The sequence below is a fragment of the Girardinichthys multiradiatus genome, chromosome 14 (assembly GCF_021462225.1).
Source record: "Girardinichthys multiradiatus isolate DD_20200921_A chromosome 14, DD_fGirMul_XY1, whole genome shotgun sequence".
NCBI lineage: Eukaryota > Metazoa > Chordata > Actinopteri > Cyprinodontiformes > Goodeidae > Girardinichthys > Girardinichthys multiradiatus.
Genome location: NC_061807.1, coordinates 13,017,916 through 13,026,041, shown reverse-complemented (window position 1 = coordinate 13,026,041; position 8,126 = coordinate 13,017,916). Strand labels below are relative to the sequence as shown.

At 37.3% G+C, this 8,126-nt stretch overlaps 1 long non-coding RNA gene across 1 annotated transcript; it reads right to left on the bottom strand.

Moving 5' to 3' along the window:
- Window positions 1-2,794: 2,794 nt before the first annotated feature.
- Window positions 2,795-5,912, bottom strand: LOC124881254. Its single transcript, XR_007041589.1, has 4 exons — window positions 5,847-5,912; window positions 5,489-5,542; window positions 3,576-3,908; window positions 2,795-2,963 (listed from the first exon to the last, which is right to left on the bottom strand). It is a non-coding gene; the product is annotated as an uncharacterized LOC124881254 (long non-coding RNA).
- Window positions 5,913-8,126: the final 2,214 nt, after the last annotated feature.

Genomic DNA, 8,126 nt, shown 5'->3' with positions numbered 1-8,126 from the left:
CTAAAGTCTTCATTATATCCATATTTTTCCAAACAGACACACCACTGTTCAGATTTATCCCTCAGGTACAAAGTACCATCTGTGGTTGTTCAGATCCCCTGTTTGGGTCTGAGGTGCCATAAAGCAGCAAAGTGTGCTGCAAACCAAACTGCAAATGTAAAAATATAAAAATATAAAAACCTAAACTGCACACAACAAAAATCAGATCAGAATCTCTCTATTCAGCAGTTTTTTTAATGGATAATTGTCTGTTTTATAGCTTGTTGTCTTTATTTTCATCACAGACTGTTTACAGTCTGAACCTCATCAGGAGGTTTGCAAATTAAAACAAGCAAAAAAACTAAAACATTAGGAGAAAACCTGTTTTAATTCTAAATACGTATTTTGTGACAGAGTTTTTTTTTTTTCTGACAAATTAAATCAGCGTCTGCAGAACCAAAGAGCTGCGTTAGATTTCAGCTAATTGACACCAATATTAACAACAATCCATTAAAATAGAGTCAGGATCGATAAAACCTGATGTATCGTTAAATGTGTTTGTGTATAAAATGATTGTAGTGGTTACATATCAGATTTATTGATCATGCTTGTATATTATTGCTTTAAAAGTTAAGTCATTGTTATTTTATTAGTTCTGTCCAGAGGTTCTGTCAGAGAGCCCGGTTGGTTATGTTGAGTTTTTTACGTTATTTCTGTGGAGTTTCCTGCTGGTGAAATTAAATTCTTATCATTTATAATTTGTTTCTGTGTTGATTTGAGCTTTAAAGGGACAGCTGGTGGTGGGAGGCTTTGTGTCAAACCTGTTTTTGGTCATTTATAATTTTTTTTTTTATGCTTTATAAAAATTCAAACAGCAAATTGAAAGAAATTGTTCCTAAACTGGAAAGATTTCCTTCGTGTTTCATGTTTTCTTGTCCTGTGTTCAGCTTTATCTTTTCCTTCTTTATGACACTGTTTGTAACTTTAATGTCTGTTAATTAATAAACTGAATGCAAACATCTGTGTGTATACTTGAATATCAGCAGATTTTCTCTCATATAAACTGCAGACTTCTTGTCTTTCTGACACTTTCATGGTTTCATTCTACTTCCACTCTATGCTGCTGAATGCATGTAGAAAAATCTGAAGAAACAAGAGTTGAATAATTTATCTCTAGTTTGACATATTTTTCACTGGAAAATCGATTCCTTACAGAGATTTGTCCTAATATATTTTATTATTTTGTTGTCTAAATTCATCAAATATGAGCCTTAAATTAGTTGAATTACATGTGTTTGACCTCCTATTAGCGGTGAACAACAGTCAGTCTGAAGATGTAAATAAACCCACTGAGGCTGGATGAATACGGGTAACAGATGAATATGTAGCTCTGTAGATCAGTTTCTGGCTTTAATTAGAGGACTTTCATCACTCCTTGCTCTCCACCTCTCTTAGAAACAATCATCTGTTTACCAGCAGCTTCTACCCAAAGTTTCCCACCCAGGAAACTGGACTCACCTGTAAAGAGGAAAGACTATTACCAGGAGTCCTGATGCTCAGGTTTTATGCCAGATGCCTCAACATCTAAGAACAAATCTAGCAAACATCCTTAACTGTTCTTCAAACTACCTCATCTTGTTCTTGTGGATGCAGACCAGCAGCAGCTCTAACCAGAGTTTCTAAAAAATAAGTTATCTTCTTTAACTGTCACTCTTGAGAAGATGCTCATCTTAGATGCTTGTCCTCACAGAGTCAGTCTTTTAGTCTGTAGATCTGATGTCTGTGAGGGATGGACCTAAGATCCACTAGAACAGCACCTCATCATGTCCCACTCTGTGTCCCTTGAGGCAGTTTGAGGCTCATTTAAAACCCAGAGGAAATAAATCAGGGGTCTCCAACTCCGGTCCTTGAGTGCTTCAGCTTTTAGATGCATCCTTCCTGTGGCACATGGGCCCACCAGTCCTCACTGGTGAGAGGAACCACCTCTGAGAAGAAGGCAGGAGCACACTGGTTCCAGGTGTGCCCAGTGGCACCAATTCCAGCATCTAACTGGAAAAATCAAAGTCAGACCTCCTAGTGGTAGGTTTAATATTACATTCATTGTGATTTTTTGTTTCATCAGTTTGTGAAAGAATAAATGGCTCCAGCAGAATCAGAGGCTGTCAGCTTCCCAGGCCTTCAAGAACTGCCTGAAATATTTATTTTATCGGTGAAATTATACCATGAAATAATGCAACCACACCAACAAGTTTTTTCACAGATGAGTTTAATTTCCAGCAATGAGACAAACAATCAAAGTTCACACAGTCGATCTAAACCATCAAAACACACAACATGTAGTCATGTCCTCTGTCTCTACATGCTGTCTCAAGGAGGGAGACGCCACTCATCTGGGCAAACTTAGTCTTTCTAATTTTTAAAAGCAAATTAAAGATGTTTGTTTCGATTTTTCCATTCATTTGTGTTCTTGTTACAAAACGTATGAAGTTTTCCTTTGTTACAGAATACACACAATCTAATTAGTATAATAAGGGGCTGCACGGTGGCGCAGTTGGTAGCACTGTTGCCTTGCAGCAAGAAGGTCCTGGGTTCGATTCCCAGCCTGGGGTCTTTCTGCATGGAGTTTGCATGTTCTCCCCGTGCATGCGTGGGTTCTCACCGGGTACTCCGGCTTCCTCCCACAGTCCAAAGACATGCCTGTTAGGTTAATTGGTCACTCTAAATTGACCTTAGGTGTATGAATGAGTGTGTGCTTGGTTGTTTGTGTGTTGCCCTGCGATGGACTGGTGACCTGACCAGGGTGTACCCTGCCTCTCGCCCATAGACTGCTGGAGATAGGCACCAGCTCCCCCGCGACCCACTATGGAATAAGCGGTAGAAAATGACTGACTGACTGACAATAATAATAAGAATAATAATACAAAAAATAATAGCTACAATATATCGGGTTGACATAGTGGTTGAATGGTTGTTCTCCTGTGTATCTGAAGAGGAAAAGAAGAAAATTAGTTAAGGTACTGCAGTAAAAACCATCAATCAAAGGTTTGACCTATGACCAAATATGCAGATTTCCTGTTACTCTTTGACCAAAAGTCATAAAATCTGCCCAGCTTTGCTTCTACTTTCACAAAAAGCTGAAAACTGACACTTTTTTCATTTGACTGTGATTCAGATTTTCTTAGCTGGGAAATCTTAAACTCAGTTTAAACATATTGATTTATTGGTCTACTTAATATTTTATAACACAAAAAATAGACCAGGAAGCTTATTACAAGCTGAAAGTAACGTTGATTAAACAATGACTGACCACTAACGAGAAAACCAGCCAGAATTTAACAGTTTATCAGATTACAGATGGAAGTCAGATTACAAGTTAGACTATTTGTTTAGTGAGCAGATGAGACGGGAAAGGAGGAGTAAATATCATTCAATGGATAAAATATGGAGAATGACAGATCTGTATCATTTGTCCAACATTAACTTAACTTGCCTCTGTGTTTTATTCCCCCACATAAAAAACTAAATTCAAGCAAAAGCAAACAATAGTTTTTAGTTTGACTAAAGACTGAAATAGTACATGTTTGGAGATTTCTCACCTGTCATATCAAGGAAAATGTGAAGTTCAGAAGAATTTCCTTTTCCTTTTAAGATGTATGCTCCAGTATCGTTTTCGGTCAGATTCAATAAAGTCACGCTCCAGTTTCCAGACGTCTCGTTGCAGGCCGTCGTCTCCACTCGGTCCTTAAACTGTAGATCCTGCTCTTCTGGAGAGATGGGGTGTTGATCTCGGCAGAAGGCAACATATTTTGATTCTGTGTTGTTTCTTCTGAGACTTATGGAAGAATATTTTTTTAAAATGTCTGGCATGTGAAGAGTGAGATTTTCTCCAACGTGATATGAAATATTTAGAGGTTCTTTAGTAAAGAAATCTAGAAAAAGAGAGTAAAGAGGTTAAATCAACCCTAGAAATTGAAACATGGCTGTTAAAAGTGTCTAACAAACAATCCCAACTATGTTAGGCATCACCCAGCTGAAGACTGACCATCTCATGAGACCTCATGGAGGTGGAGGTGAATACATATAAAAATGCATCTCAATAAATTAGAATATCATCAAAATGATGTTTTTCATTAATTCAAGTTAAAAAGTAAAGAGTTGTGTATTATATCGACTCATTACACACACGCTGATATATTCATGTTTATTTCTGTTCATTTATATCAGAAGCGTCAAACTCCCAGGTCCAAAAAACCTGAATAAATCACTAAATGACCTCCTCAGCATGCAGTCAGCTCTATGGAGTCCTGCTAAAGACCTGATTGTTTGAGTCAGGTGTGTTAAAGCAGAGACACACCTGAAGGTTGGAGGACCAGGGTTTGACAGCTGTTATTTAGATCATGGCTTACAGTGTGTTTACACTGTTGCCTTGCAGCACGAAGGTCCCAGGTTGGAATCCCAACCTATGACCCTCTGCATGGAGATCTCCCCGGGTACTCCGGTTTCCTCCCACAGTCCAAAAACATAAATGTTAGGTCGACTGGTCTCTCTAAAATTGCCCTTAGGTAAGCGTGTGTGCATGATTCTGTGTGTCTCCATGTTGCCCTGTGATGGACTGGCGACCAGTCCAAGACCTACCCTCTCTCTGATCCAATGACTAGTGACAACCCTGCAAGGATAAGCGGCATTTTTTATTTAAACACAGATATGTGACAGGAGGCAGGAGGACCTGGACGATTTACAATAATTAATAGTACAATAAATGACACTTTCTAACAGAAAATCATGAAGGAGAAAGTTACACTTGGATCATGCAGTAGGAGAAAGATCCACGGCTGTTGTTCCAACTAAGAGTATCTTTTATGTTTGGTAACTTATTTGGAAGTTTTTTTTTTAGCATCATCTTTTAAAAATGTTTTTAGTGTTGATGTTTACTATTAGTATTGGCTACATCTGTCTGATATTAATGGTTGTTTGATGGTCGGAGACAGTTCAGTTTGACCCGATTCTCCCAAAAATAAAAAGGATAAACGGACAAAATCTTTAAGAGGGCAAATTCTTTCTCAGTCAAGTTTTACTTTTTTAGTGAAATGAACCAACTATGATATTCTGATTTAGTGAGATGCAAGCGTAAATATATCTGCTCATCTGCTATTGGCTCAGGTAGCTTTTTTCAGTGCAAGTATTGAAGTTGTTGTAGAACCTATTTAAAAGCCAGTCAGAAGGACAGCAATTCCTGAGCAGAACTGGTCCATTTCAACAAATATGCATCTTGTTTAGTTGAGGTAATGAACAGCTGCTGGAACAAAATACTCAAAAATGTGTATTTCTATTTTACCTTTGGATTAAAATCATTGTGAAAATGATAAAACTTTTCCCCTGATCTAGCAACCCTGTGTTTAGGTAATTAAAACTATTCCTTCACAAACCTGAGTTATGATGCAACCAAAGAGATAAATTATCATTAAACTACCATTCTAAAAAATCAAGACGTCTCGCTGTGCTGTCTTACCTCCATCAGTGATTAATATACAGTTCGGTCCCATGTTGTTGCCAACAGTGAAAACTGTTAAAAGTCAGAGAAAAACAACATGAAATTCAAACACAATGTAACACATTTCAAAACTAATGTGAATGAATGAAATCGCCTCCACAAATATACAAAGACTGTCGCTGTCCAAAACACCATCGAAATCAGTCAGGTACTGGTACAGCCACAGATTACTTCAGTAATTATTACAAGCTGAAAACATTATCGATACAACAAAATGACTGAGTACTTATGAGAAAACTGGCAGGAATTAAATCAGCTTCAGTTAATAAAAATGTTAACATGAGAGATTGTTAGACCACAAACATCAAACACTCACCACAAAGAAATATATATGATGATGTATAGAAATAGGACATCGTTTTAACTCAAACTGAACTCCAACAAAATTCTCAGCCTCATTTAAACACAACACAAAGTTGTAGAACCAGTCTATCCGGACCAGTGGTGGGTCATGATTAAATGACGACAGGTGAGCACCATTTGTCACACGTTGTTCTCCATTTTAAAAATAATCTCCTCCCATATTGCTTCATGGTAATCCCTTCCTGGGTGATATGGACTCAAATTACTTTATTTCCTGAACTCAACTTTATTGTGCTCCTTCTGGAGAAAACGTCGGGCACAGACTGAATTTAAACTTTTTCATTCACCAAACTTTTACTTTTCAGCAGGTTGCTAGAGAGGAGATCTCACCGTCTCCACAGATGAGAAGAGAGGAAGTGGATTTCTGGGCAGATGTTTAGTTTACCGGAACATATACCGAAGAAAGATATTAAAGCAACACTTTGTTGTTGGTCCAATTATTTGTAAGCTGACCCCAAAAATCTAAGATTTTTTCTGTGTACACCAAATAATTATTTCTCTTAAGATGCTGATTAGACAGGATAATTATTGCTCAGACCGGAACTGGAATACACTCTCACCGATCCAGAACATCCCAAACATGCTCACTGGGTGACATGTCCACTTAGTATGCTGGCCATGCAGGAACTGGGATGTTTTCAGCTTCCAGATATTGTTTACTGATCCTTTCAACATGGGGCTGTGTAATCTTGGACATAATCAGCATCTTCATATGCCTCCCCTGTGAGGTGGATGGATTATTTTGGCAAGTGCTCACTAACAGATTTTGCGTGAACGGGCCTAAGCCAATAATTCGAGGCGTTTCTCAATTAAATGCCTGTCAAAAAGATACCGTCATTTATTGTGAGCGCAGAGCTAATAATCCTCTTTAAAATGCTACATATTGTATCTGTAAGTTTACTATATGTTCCTACATTATAAAAATATCTAAAATGTTTAAAAAAAAAAAACTATTAACCATCACCTCAGCATTTATCATAAATATATCATATCTAAAAACCCTCAGGATGTTTGCCCAGAAATAATATAAAGTTTTTTTGTGACCAGCTTCTTTAGGATTGTTCCTGTTATTACAGCTCATCTTGTGAAACATAAACTCATATTCAACTCGTTTATAACAGTAACTTACAGGCTAGTTCTGATCTGCCTATTTCCAAATATGACACCATGAATCTACTGGAAGTTCTTCATCACAGTAACTGATTCATTTCTCCCTGCTTTCATCATAATCCCATCATCATTTTACGCTCTTCTTCATATTTATATCCAAAATGTTCAATATTTTTACCACATCTTGAATACAAACATACAAATGTACATAAACAAACAGAAAAACAAAAGCTAAAAAAGGAAGAAAAACTCCCACGATAACCTGAAATAAATGTTCATGCCTGTCTGTTCAGTGACAACCATCCATCCAGTCCTTTACGATGTTGCTAGAGTTCCTAGTGGCTGAAAAACTACATAAAACTGCACAATAGTCTGTTGTTTTCCCCTCAGCACCACTGGTTCCATCTTTACATCTGAACACTTTAGGTTTTCAGTCATTTTAGGGGTGGATGGGGAAAAATTATATCATCATGTAATCACCCTCTGATCATTTATCCTGTGCCTATCATAACCTGAAAAATAAAATGCAACTCAACATATATTTTAAGCTTTTTTTTATTGGTAAATGGATAATTTATAATGCTCTGTCCTACTCATGCCAATTACATAAAGCCTTTTTACTCATTAGCAATAAACAGATCAGGAAACAATCGGTGGTTAATCAGAGCCAAAAAGCTCTTATATTTCATGTTTTGGAACAGGCTCTATTTAGGCTCTTCTTTTAATTGTCCTGGAAATGGATCTTTGACTCTTTGGACAAATTCTCTGCCAAGGGAGAAACAAGCACACTGTCCATCAAACAGCTTCTTTAGCCGCCACATTGTGCCGATTTAAAGAACGAAACATACAAATCAAATAACTGACAGTCTGGTAAAACCTGTTTTAACACAGTGGAGGACAGATTCTGGCTCTCTGACAGCACATGGAAACTATGCAGGGAATTATTTCTAGCTTCACACCCTCTGTTGTTTTTTAATAACTACAGACAGACAAATGAACAAACGAACACGTTTCAAAAGTATTATGTTATATAAAACTGAATAGGACCTCAGAAGAATCTTGTATTGACATGAGAAACAGCAAACAGGCAACTAAAATCCCACAATTAACGAGGAATTTCAGT